The 25833-nt window shown below is 38.8% G+C and overlaps 1 long non-coding RNA gene across 1 annotated transcript in view; it reads right to left on the bottom strand.

Moving 5' to 3' along the window:
* Window positions 1-25833, bottom strand: part of LOC132519630 (uncharacterized) — a 111755-nt gene that overhangs the window by 20939 nt on the left and 64983 nt on the right. The window lies entirely within an intron of this gene.

Below are 25833 nucleotides of genomic sequence, written 5' to 3' on the forward strand. Positions count from 1 at the left end.
AAAATATAATCTGTGCTTTATATCTATTTCTATACAAAAAACAATTAAACTTATTAAAGGTTGCCAAATAGCCTACTCTATCTAATTTGCTATACCCCATTATAGCATAAAACTTTCCCACCACCATACCCAAGTGTTTTTTAACATATCTCTAGCTCCCCCAGAGGGCCATAACTCGTCTTCTAAAGTAAGCTTTTACCACACAAATGTTCCTATATATTTCCCTGAACCCAATGCCCTAGCCTGGGAATGGGGATTTCAGGTGTAGTCTTTAAGGGAGCCGGGGTAATCATAATCTTTTTTAGTTTTACCCTAAATCAGGGTCTTTTCCTAAACCCTCCACCAAACTATGAATAATATATCCCAATACTAATAGCAATCCCATAAAAATCACCTTAAGCAAGAGTAGAGGAGAACAAGGGAACCACACAGAGGAGAGCTTTGCTTCTCCTTATTTGTACCTGACAGTACCAGCTTTGCTTGGCACTATGGGTCTCGTCCGTGCTGAGACTCAAAGGCACTTCCTATATGGCTCCCGGCATTGAGTGACTATTTTCTCAATTCTCGCAGAGGTAAGCAATAGCTAGTGCCATCTAATTGCATACGATAGTGCTCCATTCATTATGTTAATCGGTACCTTAGGGAAGGTGTTGACAAACTACCGCCACACAGGCAAAATCCAGTTGCCCAACTTGTTTTTGTCAATAAAGCTTTATCGTAACACAGTTATACTCATTCATTTATGCATTGTCTATGGCTGCTACCATGGTAGAGTTGAATCGTTACACCAGAAACCACGCAGCCTTCAAAGCCAAAAAGTATTTACTACCTGGTCCTTTACAGAATAAGTTTGTTGACTCTGCCTTAGATAATTAGAGTTTAATTCTTTCATAGAATGCCAGATGAGAAATGCTGCTGGTATATGACTGAAGCAAAAAATAATAATAATCCAAGAAAGAAGCTGTCAGTCTCTGAAAGTCTACCTCAGATTTATGCGGGGTTGGGGGGAATGAAAACTGGAGGGACTATCTAGATGTGTAGAAAAACTTCAACACTCTGAGGTGGTAACACTAAGTAAAAAGTTTTTAAATCTCTGCCCATTCTTTCTATACTTATTTGCATGAGGTTTATGTTGGTAAATGTTTCCAATAATTTCTCTCCTATTAATTTTTCATTTAATTATCATCTTCAGTTTTTTTTCTTTTAATCTGATGTGTCATGTCATGTTTGTCCTTGCTCTAGTCATTTCACCTTATTGAGAAGCTGATTTAGAAAATGCTATTTCTCCATATGTTCCTTGGAATTCATTCAACTTTTGAGAATATGACAATCTTCCTAGGAAAGAAGTCTTATGACATGGATGTGGAAATGTAACACATGATGTTGTTGAAGGTGTGGAGAAACAAACACCTTTATGCGTGATTGATGAAATTATATGTTGATACAATCTCTTTGGAAAGCAATTTAGCAATATCTAATGAAATCACAAAGGCACATCCCTTTGACATAGCATTCCTACCTTTAGGAAATTATCCCAGAGATCCATATTACCTAAATATTTTTAAATGATGTATGTATGATGTTTCCATATTGGTGACCATGTGGAGACTTGGGGAGAGTGGTGTGCTCACAGAGAACACAGAAGCTTCATGCCCTTTCCCCATACCTTGCCCTATGCGTTTCTTCCATCTAATTAGCCTGAGTTGTATTCTTTTATAATAAACTGGTAATCTAGTTTTTAAAAATAGGTATGTAAAAGGTTATCCTTTGCAGTATTTTCTTTTTACCAAAAGATTGAAAATAACCTAAATATCTCTCGGTTGGGGGCTTAGTTAAGTATAGTAAGGTACGTGCATATCTTCCACACACAAGTGGAATACTGTGCAACCATTAAATAGAGAATGAGATACACGTTTACATACTAATATGGCAAGTCATTTATTTGTTTAACAAAACCTTATTGAGCACTTACTGAGGTGTGTTTTTTCCCAACCTCAGACTGTCTTATATAATTCAGAAATGACTCTTCACTACCCAACCTGTGTGCCCACATGGACCCAACTACTGTTCTAGGCAAAGAGAATACAATGGACAAAACTAAGTTTCAGCTTACGTGGGGTACCAACAATAAACAAATAAGAATGGATATATCAATATTGTGTCAATGGGGTAAAACCAAATGTAAGGAGGTTGGGGGGGGCAGGATTGTCGCTGTTTTATTTAGGGTTGTCAAGGAAGTTCTCCATGTTAACGTGGCATTTGAGCAGAGATCTGAAAGAAGTGAGGAAATTAGCTATGCAGCTCTCTGGGAAAAGAACCATCCAGGGATAGAGGACAGGTCCAAAATCCTTGAGATATGTTCAAGGTACAGCAAGGAGGCCGGTGTGGCCGCTACTTGATGATGAGGCTGACAGGCACGAGATGAGATCTGAGAGTCAGTGGCAGGAGGACAGTCAGGCCATAGTGTACACTAAGGCAAAGAATGCGGCCACTCTGAGTATGATGGGGAGCCACCCAAGGGTCCACAACAAATGGGTAATATGATCTGACTTTGTTTTCCCAAAGGATCATGCTGGTTGCTCTGCTAGTCAAATGGCTATTTCTTTAATAGAAAAAAGAGATGACACAGGCTCAAACCAAGGTGTTAGGAGAAGAAGTGGTAAGATATATTTGGATTCTGCATATATTTTAAATGATATCAAAAAATCATTGCTGAATTAAGTGTTAAGTGTAATGTGTGCTTTAAAAAATAAATGGGGGTGATACAGATATATCATTCTCTGTAAATACACAAAACCTCCAGGAGAATAAATAAGAAATTGGTAGTTTGACTTGCTCCTGATAAGAACTAAGGGTCTGGGGAATAAGGGTGGGAAGGGGGCTTTTCAAAGTACAGAATTTTGTGTCTTTTGAACTTTGAACCGTGGGATGTATAAATGATTTTTTAAATTAATTATTTAAATTAAAATTTTAAAATTAAAAACACTGTGACCTTTGATTTGTATGGACTACATCTTCATTTACGAGCCCTGCAAAAATGACTAAAGGGAAAACAAAAAAACCCATTGAATCCACCCTCAAAAGTGTTCTTCAATAGTTCTTCCTTCAAGTTCATTCTTCTAAAACAAAAAAGAAATCCAATTTGAGTTACCAAATATAAACTTTTATTCCCTTAGAATTTGCCATTTACTTCCTATTGTAACTCTCTTCAACCTTTGGCAATTCTTGCTTTATTTTCATTTAATTTATCTTTTAACTACCTACAATTGTTGCCTAACATTTAGAAATACACAAAGCTCTCCACAGTACATGGAAAATAAAGTATACAGCCAAATTTGATAAGGATTAATGAAGACTTTAAAGTTTGGGAAAGTATTATTTTGACATGAGAGCAATTCATAGTATATGATAAATGCTGAGCGATAGAAGGAACACATCTATTTACCCTTAATATGCAGACTGAATTAGTCAGGGTAAGCTATGCTATGCTGTTGTAACAAAAATACAAAAAGAGAAGAAGAAAAATCTCAGTGGCTTGAAACAATATATTATTTCTCCTGTAATAGTTAAATATGATTGACAGTTTGGTTTGTGGGTGGGTGAGTTACTCAGGTCCCAGTGGGAACTCAGAGACAACGCTATTTCCATCTCATGGATTACACTTCAACACCTGTCATCCGTGAGAAGAAAGGAGGACTGTGGGTGAGAGGATTTTATGGACCAGATCCAAAAATGCATACATCACTTCCACTGATTTTTTATTGGCCAGAACTGGGGATATAACATACTACCTAGCTGCAAAAGATCTGGGAAATACATCTTCCCATATGCTCAAGACAAAAAGAAAATGATTTGGTAAACGTATAGTACTGTCTCTGTCCCATTAAAGAATCAAGAAAACACACAACTTAAATACATTTCAGTAATGATTTTACTCAATGCTGCCAAACTCCAAATACTCTGCCATAGATTATTACTATTATCAGAATATCCACATGTGCCTCAAGTGGGTATTCTGGAAATCTATACAGAGATGCCATTTTAACTTATGTCTTTCTTTAAGAATGTCTTTCTTCTAAAGAAACATTCTTCTGAGCTTACTTAAGTGGATTCTCAAAACCTCTCAGATTTTCGGGCTAACCCTCCTACATTTCCAACAGCCAAATATGCACTCAAGAAATAGATAAGCAAGTATAAACTGTTTAAAAATTTAGTGAAATCTTTATCAATTTAATAAAGTATGATTGTGAAAAATAGTGCATAGCATTCATGCACTATACAAACTTTCGTATACAAACTCCCATATACTATTCTGAATTAACTTTTTGTATATGTGCATTATTTCCTTAATGAAATTGTAAATGTCTTGCAGAAAAAGAACATTGTTTTCCTTTTTTTTTCTACAAGTGTTTTTTATGTAATCAGTTGGCTTTAGCTAATTGATACAAAGATATTATTTATCTACCTGAAAGGACCTCTCCTCTTCTATATTTCACTTCAACATTTACCTTTATCACATAAAATATGAGTAAAATATATTAAATTAAACTTGTTTCAGTTATACGTTTATTTATTAAACAAATATTTATTGTGCACCTACAATGTGCCAGGTACTGTGGGGAGTGATAGGAACAAACTAAGGAAGAGACAGGTGTGATTCTACCCTATGGAATTTATGGTCTTTAAGAGACCTAAACGGATATTTATAATATATTGTGATAAATGTGTATGCTGTCAAAAGTGCAGTGAATATGGGAGTCCTTGGGAGAGGGAAAGAGAGAGAATAGGAAGAACTTCCTGCAAAAGTTCTGCTTGAAATAATTAACAACAACTCAACACACAGTACTGGGTTTTTCAAGGAACCTAATATTATACCTTATGCTAAGGAATATATTCACTGTTCTCTCTCCTTCCAGCAAGATTACAGACTGCTGACAAGGTGAGTTCTTTCTTTTGTTTTATCTATTTGTAAAGTTACAACATGGACTTGCAGCTCAGCTGGATCAACGATTAGACCTCTCTATACATTTTAAACCTTATAATCAATGAGCTTGATTATTAGTAACTTGATAGAGTTATACCTTCAACATGTGACTATCTGAATTCATCAAAGCACAATTCGTTGCTTAAGCTTATATGGTCCATCATTAAAAGTGGATTTTCCATTTAATTTCTCAGATTTAAGGTAAAACTTCATTATAGACAGACTTCCATTTTTAAAATGTTTAATCCCATCCTATCATAACTCAATACCTGAGAACCCAAAATAATGAATTTAATTCCTGATACTAGATTTTTTAAAAAATTTTAATTAACATGACTGCCACCAAAATTAAAAACTATTTTTTCACTGTTATATGGCCTTTCCCTATAGTATATAACATCTATATTATGAGTTTGTTAGAGCTTCCATAACAAAATACCACAGACTGGGTGGCTTTAACCAACAGAAATGTGTTTTTTCTCTGTTCTGGAGGCAGAAGTCCAAGGTCAAGGTGTGGGCAAGGTTGGCTTCTCCTGAGGGTCGTGAGGGAAGCATCTGTTCCAGGCCTCTGTTCGTGGCTTGCAGGTGGCTGCCCTATCGCTGCCTCTTCACAGGGGCGTCCCTCTGTGTCCTGGCGACCTGTTGTCCCTTCCTCTTCTTGGAAGGACACCAGTCCTACTGAATTTGGGCATCCCTCTGATGGCCTCATGTTAACTTAATCACTTCTTTAAAGACCTTATCTCCAAATAAGGTTACATTCTGAGGTGCTGGAGGTTGGAATTTCAACATATGAATTTCAGGGCATGCAGTGGGGAGGGGACGAGGACACAATTCTGCACATAACAACATCCTAAAATGGTTTCCATTTCCAAAGATAGAGGACGTTTAAGTACATTAATACTACCGCCCGCCCCCAGAGGCTTACAGGGCTCCCAAAGGCATTCTGTAAATAAGTGGACGGTTACACCAGAATCACTAGGGAAGCATTTTAAGAATGCAGGCTCTCAAACCTCACCCCTGCCCCACCCCAGAAGTGTGATTTGTTAGGTGTAAAGTGGAATCAGGGAATGTGTAGCTTTGCAAAGTCCAGGAGACTCTGCCATGCTGCCAAATCTAGGAAGTCCTGTTCTATGGAGTCTCTCCTGCCTTGAGACATCGATGCAAGAGCACACTTGCGGGGGCTTGTCACTGCTCATACAAAACTTCAGAAAGGACACGTAATTAGAGGCCAGATGGCAGAAGACTCAAAAAAATTAAATTCACAGCAAGGAAACCATAAACAAGATGGAAAGACAAGCCTCAGGATGGGAGAAAATATTTGCAAACAAAGCAACGGACAAGGGATTAATCTCCAAAATATATCAACAGCTCATGCAGCTCAATATTAAAAAAACAAACAACCCAATCAAAAAATGGGTGGAAGACCTAACTAGACATTTCTCCAAAGAAGACATACAGATGGCCAGGAGGCACATGAAAAGATGCTCAACATCGCTAATTATTAAAGAAATGCAAATCAAAACTACAATGAGGTATCACCTCACACTGGTCAGAATGGCCATCACCAAAAAATCTACAAACAATAAATGCTGGAGAGGATGTGGAGAAAAGGGAGCCCTCTTGCACTGTTGGTGGGAATGTAAATTGATACAGCCACTATGGAGAACAGTATGGAGGTTCCTTAAAAAACTAAAAATACAACTACCATATGACCCAGCAATCCCACTCCTGGGCATATACACTGAGAAAACCATACTTCAGAAAGACACATGTACCCCAATATTCATTGCAGCACTATTTACAATAGCCAGGACATGGAATCAACCTAGAAGTCTATCAACAGAGGAATGGATAAAGAAGATGTGGTACATATATACAATGGAATATTAGTCAGCCACACAAAGGAACAAAATTGGGTCATTTGTAGAGATGTGGATGGACTTAGAGTCTATCATACAGAGTGAAGTAAATCAGAAAGAGAAAAACAGATATCATACATTAACACATATATGTGGAATCTAGAAAAATGGTATAGATGAACATATTTGCAGGGCAAGAATAGAGATGCAGACATAGAGAATGGACATGTGGACATGGCATGGGAAGGGGAGGGTGGGACAAATTGAGAGATTAGGTTTGACATAAATACACTACCATGTGTAAAACAGATAGTGAGTGGGAACCTGCTGTATAGCACAGAGAGATCAGCTCGGTGCTCTGTGATGACCTAGATGGGTGGGATGGGGGTGGGAGTTGGAGGAAGGTCCAAGAGGGACGGGATATATGTATACATATAGCTGATTCACTTCACTGTACAACAGAAACTAACATGACAATGTAAAGCAACCATACTCCAATAAAATTTTTTTTTACGTTAAAAAGAAATTAAATTAGAAACTAAAAAATTTTAAATGACTTAAATTAGTAAAGTAGTCAAATTGTTAATGAAATAAGAAGAACCTTCACTGAAAATTTCAAATGACCTTTCAGTGAGGAAAAAGGTATTTTCCAAAGGAGAGGTAGAAATGGGTTCAAAAATCATAAATACAAAATGTGTAAGTATGGATAGAAATCCGTACACCTCAGACCACAAATTTACGTTTATAGGGGAATTGATGAAAATTTCAACCTCAGAGCTTTAATCTTGGGGTTTCTGTGTCCCCTCACCCAGTTCCTTAGAAACATTCCAGGCAGGATTTTAGGATCTTAGGCAGTTGTGTATGTTTGGGGGTGGGGAGTGTTGCTTAAATGAATATCTCATAATATTACCTAGGTTCTTCGAAAGAATTAGTAACTCTCTTAATACATGGCAGAGGAGATTCGAATTGCTCCCTGAGGGTTCACATGAAAAGCAGCAGAGCCCTGACTGTAGACGTCCCTAAAGTGGCAGCCATGGAGGATCAAGCAACATCTTTTGAGCAAAGGACTCAGAATTGCCTTACAGGTCCTTGGACTAGAAGCAGGGCTGTGGGGAGGAGAGGGGAGGGACAGGGAGGATGAAAATATGTGCATTTCAGAATGACAAAAAAGGGAATTCCCTGTCGGTCCGGTGGTTAGGACTCTACGCTCTCACTGCCGGGGGTCCAGGTTTGATCCTTGGTCGGGGAACTAAAATCCCACAAGCTGTACGGTGCAGCCATTAAAAAAAAAAAATGAAGAAGAAATAATAAAACAGCTTAGGGCTTTCCTGGCGGCACAGTGGTTGAGAGTCCGCCTGCCGATGCAGGGGACGCGGGTTCGTGCCCCGGTCCAGGAAGATCCCACATGCCGCGGAGCGGCTGGGCCCGTGAACCATGGCCGCTGAGCCTGCACCTCCGGAGCCTGTGCCCCACCAACAGGAGAGGTCACAACAGTGAGAGGCCCGCGTACCGCAAAAAAGAAAAAAAATTAAAAAAAAAAAAATAAAACAGCTTATGTTTTCAGCAGACACATTTTAAATAAAAGCCTGGAAAAGAGAGGATGACCTTGGAGTTTTCTAGAAAGAAATAGAACATGCTCATTGTCCCCCTGAGAGTCCTGGAATCAGTTCCATGTCTTAGCAAAAAAAAAAGAAAAAAAAAAAAGAAAGGAAGGAAGGGAGGGAGGGAGGAAGAAAGAGAGGGAGAAAGAAAGAGAGAGAGGGAAAGAAAGAAAAAGAAAGAAAGAAAGAAGAAAGAAAGAAAGAAAGAAAGAAAGAAAGAAAGAAAGAAAGAAAGAAAGAAAGAAGGAAAGAAAGAAAGAAAGTCCTTCCTAAGGCACAATGCAGGAACTGAGTGATGACTTGTCAGCCACAGCACACAGTTTTTTATTAAGAAAAAATTTCTTTACACTTAGGAAAAAACCCCAAAAGCACAAGTCACTTTGCTGTTGCTGCTATTCTTACTGTGGTTTAATTAACAAAACTCTAAACAACTTAGATGGCATGGAGAACACATGTCAGCACCCTGTAGACCAATTTATACAGGCTTCTCAACTTTGCACTTTCCTTAATGTTATGGGTCAAATAAGAGTAATTTCACCAATTGTATCATAGTATCACACTGTAAGAAAAGAATTCAAAAAAAAAGGATCTGTAATTCTGATTAAGTATTCCAATTAAACTATTGCTACAAATACAACAATATATCTATCTTCCTTGGCCTAATGATATAAGATATTTAAAATTAACTGTCTAAAAAGAACATTCATCTTAATTTCTCAGTATAATATGTTGTTGGATATAAACTGATTTGAGTTAGATATTTTTTCCAGGTTTCCTAAATTGAATTATAACATTTTGCCTCTTGTGCATTAGAGATTAGAAACTTCACATTAAAAACTAGGCTTCATGCCACATACCAAAAAGAAATCCTAATCATTCCCAGTTCTCTTCAGTATTTCTTCCATTACTCATCAAATGACTTTCCTTTGTCTTTTCACATACTTTTGAAACTCCCAGGACCTTAGAGATCTAATGCAGCCACTCTTCCTGCCTGTAGCATCACCACCTGAGTCCCAGCTACACTCACTTCTCATCAGACACAGAAGGGCGTCTCCCAGCAGCGCTGGCTCTCTTCCCATTGTTCTCCACCGTGGAATCAGAGTGATCTGCTCAAAACTCTGTCAGCACTCACCCTACTTCCAGTCAGCCCAGCCATCCACAGATATTCTAACCCACAACAGACACACCTTAAAACTCTTCAGTATCTTTCCACCATGCTCATGACAAAGCTAAAACTCCTTGACTCAGCAAGCAAAGCCCTACAAAATCCGTGCCTGTGAAGTCTCCTCCGCCATCCCAGACCATGCTCACCTCCACTCCCAGTCTTGGCCCCCTGACCATCTTGAAGTCCCTGGCACTCCCTAGGCTGTGTCCACCTTCTGCCTGAAATGCTCTTTTGTCCCCCTTTGCCTACTCATCATTTGAGGTACTTTTTCAGAGATGCCAATGCCCTATGTTTTGTATAAATCCCCAGTAAATTCTATTTGAATATCCTGCTGATAGGTAAAGCTAACATTCACATGTGGCAGGTTTTTAACTTGTAATACACCTGAATCTGTATCCTATGAAAGTAGCAATGTGATGGCAAACAGTGTGAGATCAGATGCGGAAACGTCTGCCAGGCTCACGTGTGGGAATAAGGTGTGGATAACCAGCCAGTGTGTGAAGCCTGACCTGAGCCTATTGCAAAATCTGTCTGTCATTACCCCGCACCAAGGTTAGGAAAGGGACCTCACGTTGTTTGATCTCTTGGATTGGAAGTGCATCTAAAGAAACCAAGCCCCTCATCCACCTGAAAAACAGGTGTGCTCATGGATATCAAAGAGGATGAGGGAGAGAGGGAGGAGTGCAGAAGAGGGAAGAAGTGGGGGTGGGGGGAGAAGAAGTGTTTTCTTTCTCTTCTACTGGTCCGGAAGCTTTTCCAAGAACTCAGACATTTGTAAAAGGCCCTCTGATGTCTTTTCAATGTTTACTTATCTTTCTTAGTTATTGACGGTGGCAGGGAACAATGGTTAAATAAACCTCATATCGTTGTTTTAGTGCCTCTTAAATGAGTGGCAGAAGGTTTGGGAATTTGGTCAATAGACTCTACATTTTTCCTCAGTAATTCAGTAAAGACTGTTTAAAGCATCTATAGAGACTGGCAGTAAATTGACTTGTAAATTTATTGAGGCTTCTGTGTGTTGCTTTGGGTCTTGTCTTAAAGGAATATATCAAATAGTGAACTTGGTGGTGAGATATTCATTCATTTATTTGACTTTGATGGAAGAACTGTGATGATTTATTTCTTCTTTGAAAGCATGATGAGTATAATCTGAATAAAATATCATTGAAAACTGGATTTATCTGAACCTAGGAATACATTCTATTTTAACTTCAGTATAAAATGACTGTCAACAACAAAAAAAGAATAAATAAATAAATAAAACAAAAATAATAAAAAATGAGTTTCTGTCAGGATCAGTGGGTTCACAATAAATGTTACTAGATTATATTACTATCACAAAGCTTACTAATGGAAATCTACTGTTTTTAATTTAAATATCTTTAATTTCTTTTTAATTTCCAGGCTTTGATAATTTATCAAGTAAGCCACCATGCTTTTTTTCCTATCTGCAGAATGACTGCTTTAAATTAGATTTGTGAGGACCCATGAGCAAAAAAAAAAAAAAAAAAGGATACAAACTCAAATTCTATAACTGGTAACCTGATAGCTAAAATCAACAGTTCCTGGAATAGAAATGTCAAATAGCTAATGAAAATAAGAGCATGGAGTTGTAACAAATGAAACCACACATGCACTGAAGTCTCTAACCCTAGCTGCAGCTCACCTTGCAGAAGCCTGTCATTTTAAAAATCAACCATATGTATAGCATGAGACTGAAAATTAAATGAGTTTTTAAAAATATAAAGGAAAGATCTATTAAAATGTGGTTAACACCATTATACATGGTAATGACAGAGTAATTCCAAAGACATTTCTGTGATGATTTTGAGGCATAAAGTAGTTAAAAATTTTCTAATAGCAACAAATTAATCATTTTAATAAGATCAAGATTAGCTATTTTACCTACCATTCAGGCTACTATATGCTAAACCACACGGTCACTTTACTATTTAATCTTGCAAGGCCTTAATGCGAGGGACAAGAAATTTCATATGTGATGTGGAATTGTATTATGGCTCAGAAAGGGGGAAAACTTCACATTATTTATATAAAATGCATTTGGAGAGAATAAAAAATTAAGATATTACATTCTACCTTGCATTTGGCTGTTCAGTAGCTTTTTAAAAAATAAAAATGTATGTTAATACTAAAGTAACGGCAATATGTACCAACATATAACTTAATCAGGAAATTTATTGTCAAAGTATTTCCTGGTTTGCTACTCGAAAAATCTTTTACTTTCATTTATTCAAATAAAAAGTAAACAAGCACATGCTAACATCAGGCAGGAAGAGTTTTGTGTTCAGGGAATAAAGAAACAAATAAACCGTAATCCCTGAATTCCAGTGTGTCCTAGCAGTGCTGACCATTTTCTAGTCACTTTTTTCCTCCTCATGGTAGACGCCTTAGTATCATGTAACCACTGCACATACAGAGACTGCTTTAAGCTCTCGGAGGACTCAATTCATCCCTTAGCAAACATTCATACACAAGTTCAAAGCACATTCAGAAAAATAAGTAGTGCTCTAGCTTAAAAATATGCAGTGTCCCAGTATTTGTACAGGCCAGAACATCTCCATAAAATATTGACTGAAAGATTTTGTTTCCCAAAAGTAAGCCTCAGGTGGGGAGATGTGTACTGTAGTTCAACAGATGAGTAAACCTGTCAGGGTCAGATCTGCGGGGGGAGGGAGAAGATATAGTAAAGGCACATAAAGTGACTAAAGGGTGAAATCTCCCAGTTTAAATTAAAATTAGGTTAAATATTTTCAAAAGAGGAAATGCTGCTTTTCAGAAGAACTGGCTTCAGAGTTAAAATGGATGCCAGAAGAGTCTAGAAGATTATACACTAATTAATGTATGTGACACCCCAAATTGTCCACTCAAAACCTGAGAACACAGGAAAGAACGGTATGCATTTAAGGGTCTAATTTCTGACCAGAGAAAAACATTACTCGAGCCGTGAACTAAAGATCCAAACACTTCTTTTATAAAAGCATCTATTTGCCCAAATGGGCCCACAGGAAAAGATCAGGGAAGGGTAGCCATGGTCAGTATCCATCCTATGAAATAGCTTGATAGTGTTTCTATGCCCATGGTTTAAATTCAGTTTTCAGGGCAGTTTTGTTTGTGTTAGTTAAATTCTTTATTACTTCTATACAACAAAAAACAGAAAAATAGAATTCTTCTTTAGAACTATTTCTTCATTGTTGCAATGAAATGCCGTAAGCTTTTTATGCATAGTAGATACAAAAAAGGACCTCTAGGATCACTCAAATGCCAGAGAATTTAAACACATTTTCCCGTTCCCATACATCATGAGCAGTGAGGAAAGATTTTATTTTATTTTTTGTGAAGTGATATTGCTTCGAAGATCTTGGAAATATGAAAGCAGCTGGAAAGCATAATGGAAATAGAACATGCAAGCCAACAGCCCTGACCACCAATACTAACACCAACCACATTCAATCTTGTTTAGTCAGCATGAAAACCAGGCAGAACAGCTGATGGAAAGCTGGAAAGTTTCCCTTTATTTGGAACAAGGGAGGACTATTCAAACGACTAAGGTGCTCAGGACTCGTGTGTGTGTGTGTGTGTGTGTGTGTGTGTGTGTGTGTGTGTGTGTGTGTGTGTGTGTGTGTGTGTGTGTGATTAAAAATAAGCACACCTAGGGCTTCCCTGGCGGCGCAGTGGTTGGGAGTCCGCCTGCCGATACAGGGGACACGGGTTCGGGTTTGTGCCCCGGTCCGGGAGGATCCCACATGCCGCGGAGCGGCTGGGCCCGTGAGCCATGGCCGCTGAGCCTGCGCGCCCGGAGCCTGTGCTCCACAACGGGGAGAGGCCACAACAGTGAGAGGCCCGCGTACCGGAAAAAAAAAAAAAAAAAAAAAGCACATCTTAAAGTCAAAGAAAACTATGCCAAAAGGGTGTAGAAGAAAACCATAAAGAAGTACATGAAATACACACTAGCCAGGAAACAGAGGAAGCAGTCCCTACTTAAAAGAATTATACTAGTTACATGGTGTAACCATTCTATTCCTGTAACCACACAGGACTTGGTATATTCTCCATGTATACAGGAGAATCATTCAGGAATTGTCACTGCCACAAACTGATGAGAAAAACTTGTAGTTGATATCTTACAAATATTTTCAGCATCACTCTGCTTTTACCAGCTTTGATTTGCTAAGGGTTGCCCTGATCCCAGCATCTACCTGGAGAGATATTAGAAAATCTCACCCACTCAAGCCACGGCCAAAGCACCTTCTATGTTTATTTACAGGAGTCATAAATGCTGATAATAGATAACTACAGTCAAGAAACTACAGCCCTATAAAAGTTCTCCTGCTTATTTAAATGTCACCTGCGACTGAGTTTTGTTGGAGGTCACTCAGCTTTTGCTGAGTGGATCATGGGGTGGAGACTTCACGGAGTGGAACCAAAAGGCAAGTCTGAAAAGTTACAAGTGCAAACAAAAAATGGTTAGGTTAAAGTCAACTTCTTTTCACGTAAGTAGCATTTCAGGTCCACATGTGTTTCCTCAAAATCGATGTATAGCCAAGTCCTTATTAGCATTGCCTGGAGAAGAATACAATTTTAGTGTGGACCAATTTTCTAATCTCTTCAACCTTTTACACAATTCTGTACTCACCTCAGTCCAGAGTAAACACACTCTGACTTCAACTATTTTGCTCTCCAAGCAATTAGAAGCAGAGAACATAATTTTTTCGCAAAATCTGTTTTTGCTTTAGGAGAACAAAAATCACATTAATCTCAATATAAAAACAGGGAGGTCTTAACTTCTCACCTAAAGGTCTGCGATGCCCTTGTGGAAGTATCCTATGATGTTAAGAAATAGTCAATGAAATTACTTGCTTTTCTTCTTTCTATTTTCCCCTTCTAGCTGCTCTCATGTTTACTTAAAATAAGACTCTGGATACTCATGGTTGCTTTCATATTTTTGTTCTCTAAAATTTGAAGATTTTAATTTGGAATTTTGTTATAAACTAACTATATAACTGTGTTCTTATTAAAATTGAACTGTGTACTTTAGGTTGTAACTAAGTCAATGTACTGTGCAGCCCTGATATGCAAATGAGGTTTCAACATATTCTTTTCTGTCCTGGTCCCCGTTCCTTTCAGGCTGCTCAGCCAGACTCCCTCCAGGTCTTAGATCCTAGGCTTTTCTTCTTCCTCCTTTTTACTCCTAAGGGACAACTCTATCTATAACTGTCAAGTGAATTATCTGAGTTTTTCAAAGTAAGTAGGGTAAGTATGAATAGCACAAAACCATTCAGCACGAACTAGCGTTTCATTCCATTCTCTGCTGCTTTTACAATGCCTTCCTGCGTGGGGCGGAGGGCAGGGAGGTGGTGACAGCAGTGACCCCAGGGGATTAGCTTACTTTCTCCTTTATTCATCTTTGATTAGCCCGCCTGATGTTTCCCTGACTGAGCTTCTCCATTGTATATCTCCTTGTACCTTTAAGAACTTATCTGCGTTTTACAAGCCCACTTTGTGTTCAGAGACTAAAGCAAAAGGAGTTTGTTTTGTGATGTGATTAGCAACTTTCTCATTGTAATAAGAATGGGGGCAGAATTTAATAAGGGTACAAATTTGCATCTCCTTTCACCTCCCCTCCATGACCCATCCACTTAAAGAAGGAAAAATCTGAAGGGAAATATGTCTGGAACACCATCTTTTTTTTCTCCCCAGTGAACACCTAATAGTTATTTCTAAAGCCAAAAGATTTGAATCAAGCCTTTCTGTGACCATTACATTCATTGAAAGTAATGACAATATTAAGGCCAAGCTACCCTAATTCCTTAAAACAAGGAACAGCATCAGTGGGATCCGGCAGAAGAGAGGAAGGATGTCCTAAAAGGAGGTCAAACCACTTTCCTTCCGTTTCTGATTCATTACCTGGTGGGAGGAAGGAAGTAACTACTGGCAGGAATAAATTAAAAACATTTTACATGGGGTATTTGTTGTTTTGTTTTGGGGTGGAGATTTTTTCTTTCATTCATTCTTTCTTTTTTTTTTTAAGGATATTTCTTTGGAAATACCCTGACCAGTGTGAAAATATATATGTTATAACAAAAAATTGAGAACAACACAGGGGTGTACTTGTAAATGGCGGGGTGGAGGTGAAGGTGGGGAAAAGGAAGGTGATCCTCATAAGTATTTGCCAATTTCCATGGTATAGTACCCCTACCATGGCTGGTTTCAAGCTACCAACATGATGTCAGCTGGGCACAGAGATAGGAAGAGATGTGACAATAAGCTCTTACGAGCTGCTATAAACAACCTTCAACATACCACCGGGACTACAGTTAATGCCCACTGGACAAGCTTTGTTTATAAAGTGAGGTACATGTGTACAGTATTATAGTATTACTGGCAACATTGTGCAGCCATTAAAAGAATGTGATAGAAATTGCTAATTATAATTGTTGAGGAGGAAGAAAACTTTACCATTCTAGGTTCTTCTGGCTGGTCTAAGAATTAAATTAACAAGAGACAGATTAACAGGAGAAAATAAAATTTATTTTCATCCATATGGGAAACTCACGTACACTAGAGGTTTTGAAACAGAAACAGTAAACAGAAACAGTAAAATGAGACGTATATGCCATCCTGAGCTAAGGAATGGGATGGGGGCCCGGGGCTTCTAAGGGCGGGAGGGTCATTCACAGGATGATAAGAAGAGCAGATGTTGAGTTGTTAGATGTTTTCCCTGCCATATACATGGGGCCTCTTAGATAAAATATATCTCCCAAATAACCTTCTTCTGGGAAAAATCCCCAATTTAATTTCTTCTAGGCAGTTGAGGGAAGGGCAGTAGTTTCTCTTGAACATGCAGCCTCCCATTGCCTTTAGCTCAAAATAATCCTCATGCAAAAGAGGCACATTTGGAGAATTCTCTTCTGAACGCCTCCACTATTAATATATATATAGTCTATTATTGGGATATATAATATAGTTTCCCCTGCTATCTGAAAGTAGAGCATTCCTATGAAACTTTTCATAAGCCAAAATGGAGTAAAGTGAAGAAGCAATTACCTTAGGACACATCTTGCTAATGGGTGCACAATCAAGTTAAAGCACAGATGCTCACAGACACAGTTCAAAGCTATGGCAGCTGGATGCTGAGATTCTGAGTGCATTTCCGGGAGAAGTGCTTGGTGGTGTCACTCCCACTGCTCAGGGTGCTTGCCGCCCTGGAAAGTCTCACTGCTGAACAAATGCTGACCGCTATTGTCACTTTTCATCTTTTTTCGTAAAAGCAAAAATCCTCTTCAGATTTCTTTTGGTTAGCAAAACAGCTGCTAATGTAGGTCTTTCGTAAAAGCTAAGTGACATAAAGCAAACTTTCAATAAGTGGGGAATACCTGTAATAGGAGAAGAATTTCAAGGTGTATATGATTAAATAGGAAAAAATAAAATTCTCTGTAATTCTCATATCTATCACATTGATATTGATGAGGAAGATTCACAAATTTCTCTACGGCAGAAGAGTCAAAGTCAGAATTAAAACACACACAACAGGCCTCCACATGCCCTGCTTCGTGGTAGGCCTTTGCCAGGGCGCCGTGTGCACCTGCATGTATATTAACCAGACCTCCTCAAGGCGGGAGGGTGTAAGCAACCTTGAGAAAAATGGTCCCTGTCTTCTCCTTAGGGAACTGTTGACCGAACCCACCCGCCTTGGCCAGGCATGACCTGTCTCGTGATAAGAGGTCCCAATAGGGAACACGGTGCTGCCTCTGAAAACTGAGAGAATTTGGGAGGGCCTGAAAGGAGGGAGGACACGCCAGCCGGTAGTATGCCTTGTAAAACTCACCCAGAAGAATCCAGGAGGGGCCAAAAGGAGGAGGGAGGAGATGATATGTCCTGCCAACCGCCCAGAAGCCCTCACGCTGGAATCCATCTTGGCTGAGAGATGCGCGCGCCACCAGAAAGGACCATGAGTCAGACCAAATACAGGCCAAGGAAGACGATGGGCCAGAGACAAGCTGGAAACTAACCCCATTACCATAAAACTTGAGACTGCAAGCCACATGACAGAGTAGTTCTCCTGGGGTCCCTTACCCTGCTGCTCTCTGCCCAGGCGTCCCTTCCCAATAAAGTCTTTTGCTTTGTCAGCAAGTGTGTCTCCTAGGACAATTCATTTCTGAGTGTTAGACAAGAGCCCACTCTCAGGCCCTGGAAGGGGTCCCTCTTCCTGCAACATTCTGACACCAGCATTGTAATTTTAAGATTGTTTCTTTCTCATCCTATACAAGGGGTTGCATTGACCTAACATCTCGCTCTATACGTGCATAACCAAACAAAACATCTCTGATGAACTTTACGTATAATGTTAACCTGTCAATCTGATAACATAATTCTTTGTCTCAAAAATGTATAAAATTGCATTTCGAACTATTGACCAATGGAACAGTCCTCAGAGCTTCTGAGAGTCTGCCTCCCAGGTTATAATCCTTAGCTCGGCTCAAATAAAATTCTCTTTTTTTGTTCTTCTTAACTTGATTGTTAATTGAATTTTCATCAACAATACATAACGCATATTACATAAGCATAAAAGTGGCTAACTTTAAATGAAAACTTAATGTAAGCCATGTGTACAGAGCGTCTTATGTGTTATTGCATTGACTATTCCCAACACCTTGATAAGGTAGGTATACTGCTATCAAATGAGGAAACAGAGCATCAGCTAGTGAATGGTAGAGTCAGAACTTAAGACCCCCAGACTTCAAAGCCCAAGCTCTTAATGAGTCCTCTTCCTATATGTGCTACTAGATATAAATACATAGGAGAACACATCTGTAATGTTGTATTTACCAGTTGTTTACACTGTTCTGTGGAGGAGAGAGATTACAGACAAGTTCACATTCTAAATCAATATTTCTGTAATACTTGAATATTTACCACATGTGTTATTTATTTAATCAGAAAAAGTGAACTTTTAAAAATCAGCTGCATCTTTGCCTCTTGCTGTTACCCCAAAACTGGGTTCACCTCTTGGTGGGTGTTGAGCCAATAGACACAAGCAAGCCAAAGACGGAGAGAAGGAAGGATTTATTATTACTTGCAGCAAGTGAGGAGAACCCCGGGGATCTTTCCCAAAGCAGTGTCTCCCTGGGCTGCAAAACTGGGGAAGTTTTAAGCTAAGGGTACATGCATATTCATGCAGGGGCTTCAGCAGAGGAGGATTCTGCATAGAATTGGGGCAAAGGTCAACAGAGTCCAAGCTTTAGCTGATTGAAGTCAGGAGGGTCAAAATCACCATTCCATTCCCACTTGGGTGGGAGCCTTAGTTCCTGCAGAACTCAAAGGTATATTACTACATATATCCCTTAAGGGGAAACTAGGACTCTGCTTTATCACTGCACTATTATTTGATGGCCTTTTCTCCATTCCTGCATTCCTTTGTTCCCTTAATATCATTAATTACTGCCACCTGTTCAAGGGCAAGCATTGCAGCCAGGCTTAGATCACAAAATGCTTTAGGCCAAAATGGCTTCTCTTATGTCAAGAAAGCCATTCCTGGTTCTCTTTCTCCTGGCACCCCCTAACTTATCTGCTTACAATGCCAGACAGGAAAAGCAGAGATATTTACTTTGCTGGGGAGGATGAAATTTTCCTCTACCTTTCTAGGTTCTTCTGACTGGTCTAAGAAATTAAACTGATATGAGACAAATTGGAGAAAAATCAAACAAAAGTTTAATAACATGTATACATGGTAAATACCCAGGAAAATTAACTCACCAAAATGGCCAAAGCCCTCACTTTCAATAGCATCTTCAGCTAAAGACAAAAGAGGATGTTGGGTAAAGAAAGTCAGTTATGGGAAGTTACCAGAAAAGTCACAGTAAACAAGGGTGATTGTGGTGCAGATTTAAGTCATTGCCTTCTCTTTTCATAAGAGTTTCTACAGATGTGATCCTTCTCCTCTTGCTGGTATAGAGAGGGAGGCACCCTTACAAATGGAGATTTCCTTTACAAACGTAAATGTTTCTTACAAAAAGGCAACTCCTACTTTGTTCTCAGAGCGCTTCCCATGTCTGCCGTCTCTCAGAAAATAACCAGCTTAAAATAATTAATATGCCAAAGAGACATGTTTTAGGGTGGCAAATTCAGTTCCCCTACAACTTAGTGAAATTAGCAGGATAAAAAGCAGTACTTGGCTCTATTAGATCAACTACTAGTAAATATATCTGTAGCATACACAGACACACATATATGACAGCAACAAATATTTAATATTATGAAAGGCAATACAACAGGCCCGACATGAAGTCACTTATACTAAGCCCCACATCACCAAACTGAAACTTAATTATAGTTTTAGCTCTCACAGAAATGGAATCTTACACCAGTTGATCAGGAGTCCCATGATCAGACTAGTAGGTAGCCTGCTTGATAGACACTTGTCATTCCCTATAAAGAAAGTAACTTTGCAATAACCAATCTACTTTCTGCCTAGTGTAACTTCCTTGTTTCTGCTTCCTTCTGCCTATAAATTCTCTTACCTTATACAGCTCTTTGGAACACCTTTCTCTCAGCTAGCTTGAGAGATGCCCAATTCATGAATTGCAGAATAAAACCAATACATCTTTAAAATTTACTTAGTTGAATTCTGTTCTTTAATGATATGATCCTGAATGAATTCCTAGCTACTGTAAAAGGCTTGTTTTCTGGTTTTGACATTGAAACCGAGCAGGATCCTGTGGGGCTCCTGCATGTGGAAGCCTTTCTGTGTCCCCCATTTCTTGTTTGTAGGGAATAGCCTTCAACCTCCATGACATTCCCTGAGTTCCAAAGGGCAGATTCAAACAGTTGATAATCAGGGAAGGGAGGGAATGCAGAAACAAGGGAGAAGCAGTCAATAAACAATAGTGCAGACTTGGGGCAGGGTCCTGGTTCCACCTCAAGGGATACACATAACAATATCTTTGAGGTCTTCTGCACAACTAAGACCCCCCAACAAATGGAAGATGAACTACTTGATGAAGCGTTCTTCATTCCAGAGAAAAGGCCATAGTTTGATAACCTCTAGAACCACACAAGCTTATCAGGAGATCATCTGAGGCTGGATTAAAGGAATGCAGGCCCTGCACACACCCTGATCCTTATCAACACTTCCCTTGAACCATTGCTATGAAACTCCTCACCAAATCCCCCCAGGTTGGGACACACAGTTTTTGAGGGGTTGAACCTGCTGTGTCCTCCTTTACCTGGCAAAGCAATAAAGCTATTCTTTTCTACTTCACCCAAAACTATCTTCAAGTTTTGATTCAGCACTAGTGCACAGAGGCTGAGTTTTCAGCATCAAAATTACATTAAGGGGCTTCCCTGGTGGCGCAGTGGTTGAGGGTCCGCCTGCCAGTGCAGGGGACACGGGTTCGTGCCCCGGTCCGAGAAGATCCCACATGCCGTAGAGTGGCTGCGCCCGTGAGCCATGGCCGCTGAGCCTGCGCATCTGGAGCCTGTGCTCCACAATGGGAGAGGCCACAACAGAGAGAGGCCCGCATACGGCAAAAAAAAAAAAAAATTACATTAAAAAGGTACAGGAGTAAACTAGGGCCCCTCAGAATGGCAAAGGACAACATAAGGAGATCATGTTATATAAAGGTTTCTTGAGGAAAATAGAGAAAGGCTCAGGGAGAGGCAGAGTTTTTCTCCAAATATTGAAAGATATTTTTAATAAAAAAAATTTTTTTAAAGGGACTAGATTTATTCTAGAACTCCACAAAGTTCAAAACTAGAAACACTGGCTAGATATTTCAGAAAGGTATAGCTCATTATCATCTTAGAAAAATTTTATTAAAATTTTATAATTAAAAATACATTTAAAAAATGTAAATCTGTTCAATGGGATTCTTCATGATGAAATAAATAAATCAGTTTCTCATTAGAAGAGTTGAGGATAACCATCTTGAGTTGGAGCAGGACCCTGTTGGGTCCTCCCAGGTACAAATCCTTTCTATGGCCCCTGTTTCTTGTTTGTAAGGAATAGGTTTCATTCAGACTCCTTGATCTTCCCTGAGTTCCAAAGGGCTGATTCAAGCAGTTGCTCCTCAGGGAAGGGAGGGGATGCAGAGACAAGGGAGAAGCAGGCAAGAAACGATACTGCAGCCTTGGGACAGGGTCCTGGTTCATCCTGAAGGAATATACATAACAATATATTTGAGTTCTTCTGTAGGAACTAAGACTCCCAAGTAGATGGAGGATGGTAACATCAGGCTGAGCACAAGATTTCTGGAGCAGCACCCTGTTACCTCACCACCAACCAATCAGGGGAAAGTCTGCACACAGTAAAAACTAATGAAGACTCTCATCCTCCCCTCCCCCAGCCCCATGATTCTTCCTTTAAAATCTTTCATGGTTGAGCAGAATCTTCAGAGTTAGTTTTCAGAGATGAGTCCACCTTCTCCTCCTCTCCTCCTGAATAAACAAGGCTTTCCTTTCCAACCAACACTTGTCTCTCGAGTATTGGTTTTTGCGCAGTAAGTAGCCAAACCCAAGTTCGGTAACAATCTCTCTAGGATATTGCAAAATAAATTCTTCCACTGGATGAAAAGAAGATTAATACTTCTAAAGTACCTACCAGCCCTATAATTCTATGAAAAGTTATGGCTTGGATCTCATTAGGTCCATCAGAAAGTTTCAATGATATGAGAACCAGTCCACTGTGACCCAGCATTTACCACCACAGCCATTCGTTTTCCCACCCAACCATGAAGTCAGTATATTGACTAGGAGAATCCTAAGGTTGGCTGGGCCCTGATAATATCTCATCTAGGGAACTCCTCACCACTCCCCACAAAAAGCATTTTTAGGGGATCAGACCAACTCCTCACCTCATATAAACTGAGCACTAAAGATTCACTGAACATCTTATCTAAACCCCAGACTGAATCCAAAATCCATCTATCCCAAGAAATTGAAACTCACATTATATCCTGAATTAAAGGAATTATTTCAAAATCAAAGCACACTGGGAGACAGAGAACCCAGTCCCACCAATTCTTACCTCCCTTACACTAAAATGTGATTTAAAAAAAATGTAGGCTGTCCCACTTTTAAAATGTTACTTAGGTATTGAAAATGACAGTGATGAGAGTGAAACGGCAATGTATTGGTGACTGATTTTTTTAAAGTTACTATTATCATTCAAACTACACTAATCAATGGCCCAGGCTAGTTTGACATTCTTCATTTCAAGAGGTTCTGAAAGTAGATGGAAATGACTATCTGTGTAAACCCTGGGCAAATGTTCCCTTACTAGGCTCTACTTCTTAGAGGGTCAGACATAAGGCAGTGTTAAGGTTCTTTTCCACAATTTCAGACTTGAAGGCCATTTGAGAATTTAAGTTAGAGGAATGAACAGGCTCTGTGACAACTATTTATTTCCTCAGAAACGTAAGTGCTGTCTTCCTTTTAGTATTTTTAAATATAAAACACACTCACCTTAGATCTTGGCACTGAGACCCAGCTTCCTCTTCCTGAGTAAAATTAGTTTTTCCTTCCCCAAAGAAAAGTTCCTTAGATGGCTTCAACAGGTAACTGGTTATATTTCAAAGGCTCTTTGGAGAATGTCTTTTGGTGACCAGTCTTTTGGTCTTTGTTTTTATTTTACTTTTGTGGTATTGAAGTCTAGGGACTTTCTTTGAAGGTACTGTTGATATTTTCTCAAATCTTCTTTAGCCATTTTTTAAACTTGACTGTATTCTTAAGACCCCACAAGTAAAACAAATTATGACTAATTAGATTAATTTGAAAGTGAAATATGGAACTGAAAATCTGTTTCCTAAACTAGCTCATTCTCAGTTTTGTTTCTGATGTTCCATTCCCATTAGTCAAGTGTACATCCTCAGCAAAGAGCCAGGAAGATTTCATGACCTGAAAAGTTGGCAGTTGGAGAATCTGAGGCTGCTTATAGATGAAGTTTATTCTGCTCTATTAGAGGCATATGGGATTTGGGGAAACTTCTAACTCAGGCCCATCAACCATTGACCATAGAGTCTTCCTGGTACATGGCAGAAGATTTGGAGAAGCACTGCATTTTCTCAAACTTTCTTTGTATCCCCCCATGACCTCCTGTTACCAGTAAGAACACTTCTTTTGCAGCTAGCACCCTATAGATTAAATGCTTATACTTTTTTTTTTAAACATCTTTATTGGGGTATAATTGCTTTACAATGGTGTGTTAGTTTCTGCTTTATAACAAAGTGAATCAGTTATACATATACATATGTTCCCATATCTCTTCCTTCTTAAATGCTTATACTTTTGAAAGAACATTGCTTTGTAGCTTTAAAAATATGTACTATTCAAAATCCCACTTCTGGGAATTTATCCTGAAGAAATACAGCACATGTGCACAAAAATGCTTTATAAGGATGATCATTAAAATACTGTATGTGAGTTAAAATTGGAATATAAAATGTACTAATACAGAGAGTTATTTGAATAAATTATAAAACGTAAAAATGGGGATTTCCCTGGTGGTCCAGTGGTTGGGACTCTGCGCTTCCAATTCAGGGGGTGTGGGTTCCATCCCTGGTTGGGGAACTAAGATTCCACATGCCACGCGGTGTGGCCAAAAAACAAACAAACGTAACAATGACAGACTGCTATAGAGCTTAAAAAATTATCTACACCTATAATTTATTGAACACAAAAGGCACATCATAATTCATTAAAAATAAAAGATTGTTTAAAAGTATAATCTTATTTCTTAAAATACACATTAATTTGCAGAACATAAAATCTGGGATTGAATTCACTAAAATGTCAGTAGTGATTACCTCTAAGTGGTAGAATTTCTGTTGATTTTTTTTTCCTGTGTTTTCCATTTTTAATAAATATGTATATCTTTCAATCCAAGCTATTGCTTTGTTTTCAGAACAATATATGTTTGTGTGTATTTTGCTGCACAAAGTAACTAAGGTGAAGGTCATTGTTGACTTTGAAGAGAGCAGTTGGTGGGATGATGAGTCTGAAAGGCTGTTTAGAATATGCTCATATATCTGTTACTGCTATTGGCTTTGAAATAATCTGCCTGAAGCTGGATGATGGGTATACAGGTGTTCATTTCACATTCTCTGTTTATTTGTAAATTTTCCATAATAAAGAGTCAAACAAATTTTAAAAAGAGAAAAAAGAGAGAAATTGGAGACAAATCATCAATAAAGTATAGGCAACTCTTTGTGGGTTTTTTTGGTTTTCTTTTTGTTTTGGGGGGTTTTTTTGGTCATGCCACACCGCTTATGGGATCTTAGTTCCCTGACCAGGGATTGAGCCCGGGGCCCATGGCAGTGAACGTATGGACCACCAGGGAATTCCCTAGGCAACTCTTCAAAAAAAAAAAATGTGTTTTAAAGAAAAGAAGAGAAATAGGATGGTAGCTGGAGGGTATCTGAGCTCCAGAGAGAATTTTTGAGATGGGAGAAAGTAAAGCATTTGCAAATGATCCAGGAAAGGGGAAAAAATCAATGTTACAGAAGAGATTCGGGGCCAGTTTCTGGAGGGATGAGTTTCAGTGGGTGAGGGAGGGAGAGGATTTACTATGCAGGTAGAATGGCAGGAAATAAGAGGGGGAAAGGTCCAGGCCAAGATGACAAAGACCTTAATGCCTCTAGAAAGAGACTGGATTTTACTCAGCAGATTACGGGGAATCTTCAAAGGATTTTAAACAGGAGTGGCATGTTAAATTCGTGCTTTAGATAACAGCCATGTATCCAAGATGGGATTTAGTTTACAATGTGAATTGACCCCTTGTGGTTCAATATTTGGTATTTCTTATAGTGCACCAAAACCTGCAATGTTCAAGTTTATTATTTTGGAAGAAATTTATTTTTGGAAAGCCTTTAATGTCAAAAAATAAAGTTTGTCTCACAAAAGAGTATCAACATTTATTATGTCATTACCCAGTGGTGAATATTAGAAAGTGTCATCTTTTTCTTTGTAATTTAATTTACGAAAAATGGTATTTTATCACTGTTTTAAGTTGGATTTATTTAACTCCTAATGAAGGTAAACATTTCTGTATGGGTATTTGTTTTGTGTATTTCCTTTTCACTGAGTTGTCAGTAAACTTTACGGAGTCAAAGGTGAAGTTGTACAATGTGTTTTAATAGCTCAAGAAATCTCTTTAAGTAAAACAAGAAACTTTCTTGACTATTTCTATTATCAGCACAGAACTTCCTTCTC

The sequence above is a fragment of the Lagenorhynchus albirostris genome, chromosome 4 (genome assembly GCF_949774975.1).
Source record: "Lagenorhynchus albirostris chromosome 4, mLagAlb1.1, whole genome shotgun sequence".
NCBI classification, from domain to species: domain Eukaryota; kingdom Metazoa; phylum Chordata; class Mammalia; order Artiodactyla; family Delphinidae; genus Lagenorhynchus; species Lagenorhynchus albirostris.